The sequence below is a fragment of the Brachycentrus maculatus genome, unplaced genomic scaffold, assembly GCF_059751285.1.
Source record: "Brachycentrus maculatus isolate JH-2025_06_01 unplaced genomic scaffold, ASM5975128v1 h1tg000139l, whole genome shotgun sequence".
NCBI classification, from domain to species: Eukaryota; Metazoa; Arthropoda; class Insecta; order Trichoptera; family Brachycentridae; genus Brachycentrus; species Brachycentrus maculatus.
This window is the reverse complement of record NW_028280892.1, coordinates 283,362-297,543: the sequence shown is the minus strand read 5'-3', so window position 1 is coordinate 297,543 and position 14,182 is coordinate 283,362. Positions and strand designations below refer to the sequence as shown.

General features: G+C 46.2%; 1 protein-coding gene and 1 non-coding gene across 3 annotated transcripts in view; both read right to left on the bottom strand.

The window, feature by feature from the left end:
• The window catches only part of LOC148309079 (uncharacterized), a 106,548-nt gene that overhangs the window by 26,975 nt on the left and 65,391 nt on the right, over positions 1 to 14,182 (bottom strand). The gene's annotated exons all lie outside the window — the stretch shown is intronic.
• LOC148309080 (small nucleolar RNA U3) lies at positions 306 to 522 on the bottom strand. The gene has a single exon (XR_015837606.1). It is a non-coding gene; the product is annotated as a small nucleolar RNA U3 (small nucleolar RNA).

Below are 14,182 nucleotides of genomic sequence, written 5' to 3'. Positions count from 1 at the left end.
TCCAAGTGACTCCGATATCTAGCTACGGCTTATGCAACACCGCTTATCATGTCCCTACTCAGGCTTCAACTTTATAAGTTTCATACCCTCTTTGCCTACTCGTGAGCGGACTTATCCTTTAAGTTTAAAGTAGTACTAATTATAATTTCATGCAATTCATGAGAGAAAATTATACGCAAACACTCGATAAATTAGATAGATATCCTGATACCTAACGTATATGAAGTGACGTTCAGTCTTACATATCTCGTACTAAGTACTAACGCACTTATAATACGAAGAAATAATGGGATTTAAAAAATGGGGCCGCTCAGAAAGCGACGATCCCCCTAACCGTCCGACACGAAGTCGTCCGGCGAACGGTCATCGATGGCCAATGGTCAGCTCGTAGAGCCGACCAGAGACCTGCCTCACGCTCAGGGAACCGCGCCACGTCTCCTCATCGCGGTATGTCACTCTGGTAGAGTGTACACGTTACGAGGGAGGAAGTACTACAGAAATGATCCTGTGAAGTACAGTCCTACCGATGCTCTGTCTCGCCGCGGTATATATGGTCGGCCGGCGCGCTTCTGCGAGCGTGTTGCGAACGCATGTGGCGTTATCTAGCGGCGGAGGATTGAACTGCGGAATGGCGCTACGCGTTTGCTGTTTATCGCTAGGAATTTCGCTCTTGTAGATGCTAATTATATACGTAAATGTATTAAATACGTGAAAACGATTTGCGTAAGTTATAGCAAGATTATAAAACAACTACGACATTAAAAAATGCAAAAAACGTATTTATTAGATGAATAAAAGAACGTATACTAATATCAAAATCATGGTATGGTCTAATTTGCCATTAGATTTTCTCTTAATATTAATAATATTAAATTAACTAACAGACAAAGCAATGACGCTGCTTACCGAAAGGGCAGGCAGAGAGAATAGAACGCCACACCAATATGTCTGTAACCGGCGTGGGTTACGTGCGATGACTCTCAAAAATGTACACGCCTGGCCTTCTTCGGAATCTCCCAACTATGCCACCGTTGTAAGGGGTGACGTTCCAGACGGCCCCGCCGTACCGAGTTACCGAGTAAGCTGGATACGGACGGAGGTGAATGGATGTATGAGCCGGGAAGAGCGGGCACTGAACCGACAAGTCAACCTCAATAGCCCTGATAAGGGCTTTCCGAAACTGGTCCGTGAATCGGTATAATGAGGCGAAGCGGTCCAGGCTGGCGGCGCGGCGAGTAGTCCAAGGAGCGGGAGCGGAGAAATGAAACACAGGTTTCAACAGTCACACCAGAACTGGTTTATTACCAAAAAATGCGCCCTCTATATACCCGGCCGTGATCGCGTACCGCCCGACAGTGGGAAAGTACAGCCAATCAGCGGCCGGGGGAGAGAGACAGCCATATCTCTGTCTCTCTCTAATGGGCACCGGACGGGCTACACTTTCATACCGTACCGGTGCCGTTCCAACAGTTCGTTATTACATTACAATTTACAAGTTTATTTTATCAGTAATCTATTTATACAACTTAACATCTAGGCGCATTTAATATTAACATTGTCTTATTCTTTCTTACATCTAATACATTCTGTAAATACATGAGAAATCGGTAGAATCCATAGAGGCCCTTCTTCGGGTCGCATTCCGACGGGCGACCGTTTCGCTCGCCGCCAGGCGCCTGGAATTCTTTTTCAGGGCCGCCGTACGGGGTGTGCGATCCGTCCGTAACACTCCCCCCGTGCAGCTAGTCTGCACCTAAATTCTCGGGGACGGGTCGCGCGCCTTCTCTTCTTATTACCGCGATCTTTGCGGCCGGCCTGGTGTAGACCCCCCTAGGGGTCTTTACCTCCACGACTCGTACTTGGCCGTCTGCTGCTTGGTCGGCTCGGGTCACTATTCCCCGCGGCCAACAGTTCCTCGGCAGGTTCGGGTCGACAATTACGACCATGTCGTCCTTCTGGATCGGAGGCGCGGGATCGCGCCATTTCTTCCGTTGGGCCAACGTTGGGAGATATTCCCGCAGCCAGCGCCGCCAGAACATATCCGCGGATCTCTGGGCGATCCGCCACTGTTTGCGAAGGCAGGCTCCTTCGTCGTCTTCGTCGTAATGCGCCAGCGTGGGGTGCGCATTAGCGGTTCCGATGAGCAGGTGGTTCGGGGTGAGGGGTATAGCTTCCTCGGGCTGCAGAGTCACCTGTGTAAGTGGACGGTTGTTAACTGAATACTCTGCCTCGGCCAGTATCGTTTTCAGGGTCTCCTCCTTCGGAGCCTGTTCGTTTAAAGTCGCCTTGAGAGCTCGTTTTACCGACCTAACGAGCCTCTCCCATGCCCCACCCATGTGTGGGGAAGATGGCGGTATGTATTCCCATCTTATGTTCCGAATTGTCAGCTCCGCCAACAATTTTCCATCCTTCCGTAGTTCCGTCACGGCGTCGCGCATCTCTTTGTCGGCGCCGTGGAAATTGGTCCCGTTGTCGGAGTACAGGGCGATGGGGCACCCTCTCCGGGAAATCATCCGCCTCACTGCCATTATCGTGGAGTCCGCTTGCAGTGAGGACGCGAGTTCTAGGTGGATGGCGCGTGTAACCATACACGTAAAAAGAACGCCATAACGTTTTTCCCGTCTTCGGCCGACAGTCACGGCTATCGGCCCGAAGAAATCTACTCCGCAGTGCGCAAAGGGCGGTGCGCCGTACGCAAGCCGGGATGCGGGCAACTGTCCCATCAGTGGGATCCTTGGTCTGCTCCGAGCTGTCTCACATGTCTGACATTCCCGTGATATTTTCTTAGCGGCGTCCCTCAGCCGCAGGATATGATACTTCGTTCGTAGGTCTGCTACAGTTCTTTCTGTTCCTGGATGTCCACCTTTCTTGTGGACATGTTCAATCAATAGCCGCACATATCGGCATGCTCCGTCGAGGACGGGTGGGGCAGTGAGGCCTGCCGCGAATTCGAACGCGGCCTTAAGGCGTGTACCCATTCGTATTATTCCATTGCTGTCCAAGTACGGCGTCGCGGCGTACAGACGGCTTCCGGGCGGGCTTCCCTTTCCCTCCCGCAGCATTTGCAGCTCGTCTTGAAATGAGCTTTCTTGTGACTTCCTAATCCACATGTTTTCAGCGTCCTGCATCTCCGCGGCGCGCAACTCAAACCCCCCTCCGGGTTGTCCTGTGACCGAGTGCCGCCGGCATCTGGAGATGAATCGTAGTACCCAGGCGGTCGTGCGCACCAGCCGGGTCCAGGAGGAGAACCGCTCCACCTGCGGGAGGGCCTCCTCGTTCCTTGTGTGTCCGACAAACTGTCGAACCGGTTTTTCTTCGAGCGCTTCTGCGCTTGGTCTCGTTCGCCCAACTTTCTCTGTGGGCCATTCTGTCTCTTCCTCCCTCAAGAAACGCGGGCCCCCAAACCACAGTCCGTCTCTTGAGAGGTCAGGGGTCCCCTTGTCGCGGGTTCCAATGTCCGCCGGGTTTTCCTTTGTGGGGACCCATTTCCATTCTTCACGCGTGGTCAACTCATCGATCTCTCCCAATCGATTGGCCACGAACGTTGCATATTTCAAAGGATCATTGCGTATCCAACACAGCACCGTGCTGGAGTCCGTCCAGTAGATCGTTCTTACTATCCTCGCCTGACTCTCCCTTTTGATGGTGGCAGCCATCCGTGCCGCCATCAGTGCCGCCTGTAGCTCTAGGCGCGGTATGGAGAGCGGCTTCAGGGGGGCCACTTTCGATTTGGCCATCACGAACGCCGCGTCGCCGGCGTTCACAAAGTAGGCTATCGCACAACAAGCCTGTTCAGATGCGTCGCAGAAGATGTGCAGCGTCACGAGTCGCCCTTTAGACTGTAGCACACATCTTGGTATTCTGCATTCGTTGTTCTCCATCAGCCGGCGCCACTCTGACCATCTCTCAGAGTGCTCCGGCAACAGCGTCTCATCCCAGCCCGTCTTTGATCGCCAGACGGCCTGTAGGATAATTTTTGACCGCACGGTGAGGCACGTAATAAAGCCGACCGGGTCAAAAATACTCATCGTCGCGCTCAGCGTTTGGCGCTTGGTGGGGTTCTCGGGGATCGAGGCCATCTCGGTCCCATATTCGAAGAGAAACGTGTCGCTCCTGGGGTTCCACATTAAACCCAGGACTCTTTCCGTTGTATTTGCTTCTCCTATTCTGATGGCATTTTCCGCCTTTTCCTTTTCCGCAATGCCTTTCAGGACTCCTGGCTTATTAGACGCCCACCTCGTGAGCTCAAAGCCTCCCCTTAGGAGCACCTGCCTCAGGCCATGTATGAGGGATGCGGCCGCTTCTTCGCTGTCGGTCGCATCCAAATAGTCATCCATATACATTCGTCCTTGTATGGCCGCCGCGGCGGCCGGAAATTCGTGTGCGTACGTTTGGGCGACCTTGTCGCGGACAAACTGGGCACTACTGGGCGAGCATTTCGCGCCGAACATCATCGATGTCAACATGTACGTTTCGGGTTCATCCCGGCTATTCGTTCGCCACAGGAACCTTTGCGATGGCTGGTCAGCTTCATTGATCCTAATTCGCAGAAACATCTCCTTGATGTCTGCGGCTACCGCCACGGCCCCTTCCCTGAATCGAAGGAGGTTCCCCAACAGCGAGGACAGGAGGTCTGGTCCTGTCAGTAAGTGGTCATTCAATGACGTCCCCCGGTGCTGGGCGGCAGCGTCAAATACCACTCTTATCTTACCCGGCTTGTTCGGGTTACTCACAGCGAAGTGAGGTAAATACCACTCCCTCGGGTGGTGCACATTCTCTTCTGCGGGGTCGAGCTTCACAGCATATCCTTTTCCAATATATTCACTTATCTTGGCCTTGTAAGCCGCTGCCAATGCCGCGTCACGTCCTAGCTTCCTTTCTAGAGAGTGAAGCCTGTTCAAGGCTGCCTGGCGATTGCACGGCAGTACGTCTCCGTCCCGAGCCCATAATAGCCCGGTCTCCCATTGGCCTGACGGGAGCTGTCTTGTAGTATTCTTCAAGAGTTCCAATGCGCGCTTATCGGTTGCGCGATTCCTTTCGGCGGTGGAGACGCCCAATGACTCCACGGCGAAGTTTCTCTTCAATAGCTCGTCCAACCCTTGCTCGACCCGGTTGTTTGGCAGATTGAAGTTGGGGTGTACGGTACCCCCGTACGTTACTGGCCCCAGTGTGGTCACTATGGTCAGCTGACCATCCTCCCGAAGCACTGGAGTGTCGATCGGGAACATGAGAGACGCGTTATCGAGGCCGATCAGCATCTGCGGTCTGATGACGCGAGCTCCAGTCCGCGCGGGCGCGCCACTTTTGTGTACAAGGTCCAAGTCCTTGATGGTCCTCGCCCCGATCTCGAATTCCCCGTTGTGATCACTTATCAAGGTCACCGTTACACGCTGCGACCTGTGTGTGTTGCTTTGTCCAGTCGCACCTTTTATCGTCAGATTCCTTGCTATCCCCGTAGCACCTATCGCGCGGGCGACACCCTCCTCGAGGAGGGTCACAGACGCAGCCTCGTCCAACAAGGCGAACACTTTTGCGGTCCCCCGCGGTCCCTTCAAAGTAACCGGCAGCACTTTGAATGTGACCGGGACCTCACAGTCATTTGTCCACAGCACCTGCGCATTGTCCACAACTTCCTCACTTTTCACGGCTTCCGCGGCACCATCCGTGCGGTAGTGCAGGATTCTATTGTGGTGTCTCCGGCAGATTTCACACTTTCTTGCTTCACACTCGGGCACCCTGTGCCCTGATTCCAAACACTGGAAACACAGTTTGGACAGCCGCACAAATTCCCAGCGGTCGTCCACGGTCTTCTTCTCGAACCGTTTGCATCGGCGTAAGTTATGCCCGCTGGCCTTACAAAATACGCATTCCTTGTCACTCGTCGTGTCGCGCGTCGTAAACACGTGACTCCTTGGCTCGACGCGTCGAGCGTTCTCGCGGCGGGCGGGCTCGGCGCACTTGTCGCGCTGACCCGCGCGCTCCTTGTCTCTGTTCCTCGCCACCATTCTGAACAGACCTCCGTGGCGCGTGATGCCGGCGGTGATCTCGTCAAGCCAAGCGGCGAGATCGTAGATACTGCTCCTCGTCTCGCGGCGGCGATCGCGGAACCAATCCCACCGGAGTTGCGTCGGCATCTTGGCAACCATCTCCGCTAGCAGCTGCGGGTTGTCGAGATAGCAAGCGTCCATCCCGTCCACGGTGGTGATGACGTTGCGTATCGAAACCGCAAAATCCACGACTGCTTCATCCGCGGGGTGGTCGGCGAGACTCGGCATCCTCCGGGCGTCTTCCAGTATCTGCGCGATGATGAGTGTCGGGCTGCCGAAGGCGTCCTCCAGCGTCCGCAATATTTCCGACACGTTGCGCGGATACAGTAGCAGGCCTGCTACCATGTGACGCGCACGCCCTTCCAGTGCGCGCGCCAATCTTCCGATGTTGTCAGCGTCCCCTATCCCCCATCTCTCAGTAGATTGGAGATATGCCGCGTTGAAGCGGCGCCATTCCCTCGGGTCTCCGCTGAACTTGGGCAACTCCGGCGGCTGCCCCGACCATCGAAAGTAGTCCCCGCCTCGGGGTGAGGGTTCCGCGTAGATTGCTCTTCCGTCATCTCTGCGGTGCCGTTCGTCCGGTCGAGCTCCGTCGACCCATTCGCGTACCGGGTAGCGATCGCGTTCGTCCGGTGCGCGCCAACGCAAGCCAGAGGTTTCCATACGCCTCGGCTCCGCGTTGCCAGTAGGCGCCGGGCCATGTCCCCCGGGCGCTTCTCCTCTGTGGCCGGTCAGTTCGTCCCGCGATTCCCCAGCGAATCGCGTAGGTTCCGGATCCAACACCGGAACCGGTAGAGCTGCGGCCGATGTCCTGAATCCCGTTCTGGGCTGATTGGCGGCGTCGTCCTGCCGCGTTCGTAGGTGGGTGGATTGTTCGACACCCGCGATAACCTCCCCCCCTGGGGAGCTTACGTTAGCTGCTGTGCACTTCGACAACAGCTCACGGAGTTGCTGGAACTGCCTCTCGTTGCTGGCGGCTAGCTCCGCCATCTGGCGGCGCAAGTCGCTACTCGTATCAGTCCGGACTGAACTGACAGAGTCCCGATCCTCCTCACGGCGCTGCTCTTCGGGCTCCATGGCGACGTTGCGTCCCGACCTCAGGGATGCAGGCATCGTAGCTGGAGACTGCGTTGAAGGATCCGGCTCGAAGGACCAAAATGTAACCGGCGTGGGTTACGTGCGATGACTCTCAAAAATGTACACGCCTGGCCTTCTTCGGAATCTCCCAACTATGCCACCGTTGTAAGGGGTGACGTTCCAGACGGCCCCGCCGTACCGAGTTACCGAGTAAGCTGGATACGGACGGAGGTGAATGGATGTATGAGCCGGGAAGAGCGGGCACTGAACCGACAAGTCAACCTCAATAGCCCTGATAAGGGCTTTCCGAAACTGGTCCGTGAATCGGTATAATGAGGCGAAGCGGTCCAGGCTGGCGGCGCGGCGAGTAGTCCAAGGAGCGGGAGCGGAGAAATGAAACACAGGTTTCAACAGTCACACCAGAACTGGTTTATTACCAAAAAATGCGCCCTCTATATACCCGGCCGTGATCGCGTACCGCCCGACAGTGGGAAAGTACAGCCAATCAGCGGCCGGGGGAGAGAGACAGCCATATCTCTGTCTCTCTCTAATGGGCACCGGACGGGCTACACTTTCATACCGTACCGGTGCCGTTCCAACAGTTCGTTATTACATTACAATTTACAAGTTTATTTTATCAGTAATCTATTTATACAACTTAACATCTAGGCGCATTTAATATTAACATTGTCTTATTCTTTCTTACATCTAATACATTCTGTAAATACATGAGAAATCGGTAGAATCCATAGAGGCCCTTCTTCGGGTCGCATTCCGACGGGCGACCGTTTCGCTCGCCGCCAGGCGCCTGGAATTCTTTTTCAGGGCCGCCGTACGGGGTGTGCGATCCGTCCGTAACAATGTCTTTGCAAACAATATTCGTCTTTTCTATATCCATGCATCTCTTCGTAGATACCCACCCGACTTGACCTGACCATTTTCAAGTATTTGAAATACTTGACCATGCCAAGGTTTCCTTGGTATTCCTCTGCTTCTATTACCAACGACATTCGCCTCATAAATTTTCTTTACTATTCTTTCTTCACTCATTCGATTCACATGCCCGAACCATCTCAACACACCTTTCTTAATTTTCACGATAATGGTTATCTCGCCGTGCATTCTTTCCTTATATTATTCGAACATCTCTCATCATTAATCGTTTTGCCGCACATTCATCTGAGAGATTTCGATCTTTAAAATAATAATTTTAATTATACTATATAACGGTAAGTACGTCTTTAAAAACGCGAATTTAACTAATTTTACTCGAATAATTATAAATTACCATTGATAAAAAAAAGTCTGAGCATAAATCTGTTTAAAAACGAATGCATTTACGTGGGAACCAATTAAGAATGAGAATAATAAAACAATACACAAAGAATAGTTAGAGATATCTTTCATTACAAATTAGAACGGTAGCCAAAAATGATATTAATATTATTAACTAACATAGTATTCTTCTCCGTCTTATTCCTCATTAATGAGGGTTGTGACCCTTGTCGAAGCAAAGCTCATATAGTGCATACTAATTTGTCAACTTTTTTCATTTTTTTTCTATTAAAATCAAATATGTGTAGTTTATTTTAGTACTTTTAATATATTTGTATTTCTGATATCTATTGTATTCTTTCCCTTTACTATGACCTAAAATAAAATGTATACCCGCACACAGACCATGCCTTTGTGGGATCTTTTTGTAGTTAGTAATAATAATAATTTGGATAATTTATATAGCGCCATTTTCGTAAAATACTACCTCAAGGGCGCTTATAAAGACATGGATATTAATAATAATAATAGAACGATGATGATAATGATATAGGTACAAAAAATAAATGGATTAAAATGTCGTCAATTGGTCTCAGGTTATCGAGTCTGGAGCAGGAAAAAGGTGAGCTGACAAATTAAAATGCCTTCCTCTTGATCCCATGGGCTGGAGAATGGCCAAGGTGACGGGCAGGACGCTTTACTGAGCGATGGTCGTCATATTTTTTGTACTTTACTTGTAATTATAATACATATATGTATTGTGAAATGCAAAAAAAAACTGCGCTTCACGTAGCGCTTCAACCACCGAGGTGCCTGCTGCTGCCTTAACTTGATCGGTCCATCGTGTGGAGGATCTTCCTCTTCCTCTTCAGGCTACCGATACAACCAATCGTTCCAGGCTATCCTCGTTGCCACGCGCATCGTGTCCAAAGAACTGGAGAATCCTTCGTGTAACGACATTGGCCAGATTCAACCCTAAGTGCAGTTCCTGGCGATTGGACTCGTTGAAGTAACGTGGTATTGGTAACAAAAAACGCGCCAAGAATGTCAGAAATAAAGACTCAGATACATAAATAATAAATAAAGGTACAGATACATATGCTACTGATGCGTAAGGCAATGCAGATACTTGACGAAAATTCTGTGCGTACTCTGCGAAGCGATGACACCCATAGACATGGCCCCCACGGGCCGCGAACCTTGGCTTTCACACTCGCGCCGCAAGCGGGACGAGGTCGCGCAAGGCCGCCCGCACTGGCGACAAAAGTGCCGACAAAACGCACACAGCGAGCAGAAAGGGTCAGAGCATCGCAAGGACAGCGGAAGTCTGAACGAGCAGACGGGTGACACACTTTGAGGAGTGTCCCGAGTTATCGGTCCCGAGAAGGAGAAGAAATTCGGTAAAGCATAAAGAATGAGCAAAAAAGTGGCAGGGTATAGTATGAAGAGGAAATTGTCTACGTCTGGATAGAATGCACCTTTTTAAAATGATACAGAGTGTTACATGACGGTTACACACGTGCTTTTTTATATCATATATTGTTATCATTCATATCGTGGTGTGTCCCTATTTTCACATAATTTGTCTTTGACTTAAACTTTGATCTTTCCCTTTTCCCCTTTTCCTCCCTCCCGTCCCTCTTCCAGGTGTTTATATTAAATTACAAATGTGAAATTTTGTAACTGGAATGGTACAAATATCTATTTTGTGTTACTCGGTAATGTAAATTTATTTATATAGCTATTCTGTAAAATTTGCAAATACAATAAAATAGAATAAAAATAAAATATCTCAACTTTCGACAAAGTGAAAGCTTTATTAATTTTATTAATTGATTCGGCAGTTATCTGTAGTAAAATCGATACATTTTTTATTTAAGTTTTACTTGGTGAATATCACTATTTATTAAAATCTATTGTGACACGTGCGATATGGTGTTTGAAAATGATCCTGAATGCATCGAAACACGAGTCATAATAGATTTTAAGAAAAAGTGATACAGTATTTGCTAAGTAAAGCTTAAATTAAAAATAAGAACTTTATTAATTGTTTCGATTATTTTTTATTATTTTGTTACTATTACTACCATTACGTCGTTTACCGTTTTCAGGGGTAGGCAGAGAGGATGGAACGCTACACTCTTCTGTCCTGCCATCCACTCCTAGCTTCCTTCACATCCATACATCTAGGCATATATGCCCTCCGATTACACAGACTTTTGACATTTATTTATTATTAATTATTTTGTTTGAAAATTAATTTTGAACTGTCAGAAACACCCTCTCACTGGGTGACTGTCAAATAAATATATGGGTATATAAAAATTAAGTAAAAACTTTTGAGAAAAGTCGGCTTATATGTTTATAATTGGGTCCCTAGCTCAATAGCTAAATAGCTCGTTGTCCCTACTCATCCGACGAAAGATTCACAGTTCAAATGATCGGGTCTTAACGAACGGATCCACTGATCCGGATCTTACCACCTCTAATGCACAGACATTTCGGCTGTCCAAACTTAAAACACAGTAAGGGACATTTTTTTGTAGTATGTTTTTTTTGCATTTTTGGACTCAGTAGAATCTACTTAGTCCAAAAATGCAAAAAACAAACTACAAAAAAATTGTCCCTTACTGTGTTTTGAGTTTGGACAGCCGATTCGGTGTGGGTATGTCCAATTTTTGAAAGGGAGAGATTTAAATTAAAAACTCAATGTGCAAAAGAGGGTATTCAATTGGCAAAAATTGATGAGGCGATGGTGTGATTTATTTGATGAGGTGATTTATTTGGAAAATGTGACAAGAAGAATAAGACTAATAAATGAGCTATGTGACGAATCTGGATCGATGTAATATATTGAATCCATTGTATACATTGTATTGTTGTACCTTTTTTGCTTTTCTAAAGTTTTTTTTAAGGATTAACTTTATTCATTTATTGTGAACCATACATCCATTATCATTTTTAAGAGATATGAACTAAATATGCTTTAAATCCTTGTACATAAAAGGCAAGGAAAATTTTGTAATGCAAGTAATAAATATTTTTTTTTAAATGCACTGACATTGTGGGCTTATCGCCGCAGCGGAAACTGCAATATCTCCCTTTGCGCTGTACCGGAAAATGATACGAGTTATTTGTGACAAATGCGTCATTTTTATAACATGGATCTAGATATCCGTTGTTGGATCCATATTACATCTGCTTTGCACGTATGGGTAGATAACGGTACAGTAAAACCTCGATATAATAGACTAATTAAGGGAAGGAGGTGTCCGTTAAAGCCGAAAGTCCGTTATATAAAAACAGATCAAAAATAAACAATAAAAAAATATAAAAAATAATAACACATATTTAAATACAAATAAACAATACAAAACACGAACAAATTTACTGTTTTTTTTAATTAAAAGATAAATATTTGTGTTTTCATTATTTACACAAATATTTCGATTTCATACTATTTCTGTGAGCCTAAGCGGCTCATTATTGGAAATAGGTATCAAATTGTGGTAGAGTGGGTTCAAACTGGGAAACTCTGACTTAAGAGTCCGCGACACTAACCACGGGACCACAACCCGGCACATATTTAATCTCTTAATTTCTATTTATTCTCTTCGGACACTCGTCGTGAAGTGACGTTGCTTTTTGATATCGACGCGCTTGCTTTCGGTAATCCTGCTTCGAAAAAGGAATCATGTTTGCACTTATAAAGTTTGCTGTTTTTTTTATATAATTAATTACCATACATAAAATTATGAAAATGCGTAAAATATGGTTGAGTATGACGTGATTATCATGGCCGCTAGAAATTGTTTACAGCGGCGAGATTTGAATTTAAGCACGTATAATATTGACAGAACGTTTTTATTTTTTTAACGTTTGACCGGATTTTTTGAGGTAATATTTTACAAAAATAGCGCTAAATAAATAATCCAAATAATTACTATATTTATACCCACGTTCTTTCCTCAGCTACCGTTCTGGAGGTCCCGGATTCGATTCCCAGGGAGGGGTCAAATAAGTGATGTTTTCACTCTAAAATTTATTCAATATTCCCTGAACTGGACCTGAAGCGGAGGGCTGATCACCTTTCCTTCATATGTTAACGATCAAGATAACACTGCGTTTATATGATGCAGTGCCCTATGCACCATCGGGGTGCGGGTCTTCGCGGGTCTTCTTCGAACCCTTATGGTTCGAAGAAGACCCGCGTTCTTAAAAGTTGAGGACGACTATTTACGCCTAAACGGTATCCAAGAGGTATTTCCAGATGATTTGACCTACCCTTCGGGAAAACGAATCCCGCAGGTATCGAGTCAATATTTTGTCATTAATCCAGGCGTACCTTCTGGGTAGACTTATCCCTGTCATTGAATTTAAATCCTACCCAAGGAAGCCGAAAAGCCTGCTAAAAATAACAAGGCGACCTTTTCAGACCCGAATTATCGCGAATAGGTAAATAGGTAAGTTTGTCTAGCATAAACAGCAATTTGTTATGACATAAAAGAGCGTCTGCAGTAGCAGGCTCTCTTGTCTGGAGCTGTTTATCTTCGCATTTGATGATAATCCAGAATCCAGAATCCCAAACAGTTTCCATCATAACTGAAGACTTTATGTATTAAATATCAAATCAATCACTGATTTTTTGAGTATATCAAGTTGTATTTTATTTACAACATTTTGAGTGTGTCCAAATACATGTTCACAAATCTGGATTATCTCCAAGTATAGGAGTTATTTTTCATATGATTATTTAACATCGCATCAAAGATGTAAAGTGACAACTTAAACCAGCCTATGACGGTCGTCATCCCCGTAAATGCCCAGACTTCCATATTGTTCTTCTTCTTTGATGAGATGTCAAAAAATTGTATTTTATTGGTAAAAAAACACATAAAATCAATTTTGCGTCAATTTTATGGCATTTTCAGGCGAATGTTGTTTGAAAATGCCATAACTAGGCGAAACAACTGTCACAAAATGGATTTTTATGTGTTTATTAAACAATAAAATAAAACTCAGTAGACTAAAAAAATCGCAATTAAAAGAACGCAGTGCTGTTGATCAAACGCCAGTAGTTGAATGACACTAATAATCAGCGTTGCCAATTCCAATTTTCAGAATCACCCTAAAATCTAGGTAATTTCCCCAAATAGGGGAAAAACAAAGTCCCGATTCCCCACATAATTATCCCATGGAAATAAACAAGTTTTCATAAAAAAAATCGTCAATTTTTGTTAATTTCTTAAAATATTAACGCCCTAATTAGGCTTTTACTTAAAATACATAGTAACCAAAAATACATTTGGTACGTAATAAAATATGTGAGAAAGTACTGCCTAAAAAAACAGGTAACATATATATTTAGTTAGATAGTACACAAACAGAATAATTGATACACTTTACTTATTATTTTGTAGCATAAACAATTATGTAGAACACATAAAAAAATTATACTAAAAGAGAACACACAAACAATATACCGTAGAACGGGACTACTTGAACTTTGATGTGTTACTTGAGCCCAGTACATTATTTTTTATTTAGATCTGTATTTGGTCTACAATAATGAACGTATCAACATGTTTCATTGTTTCCCTGACAGGTGACACTTATTGTCACGATACGTTCATTATTGTAGACCAAATACAGTTTTTTTTGTACTGGTCTTAAGTAACACATCAAAATTCAAGTAGCCCCGTTCTACGGCACTTTCAAAACATTATTATATTAATAAAAGGCCAAATGTTAAAATCCCCGCATTTTCCCCACACAGTGCCAAT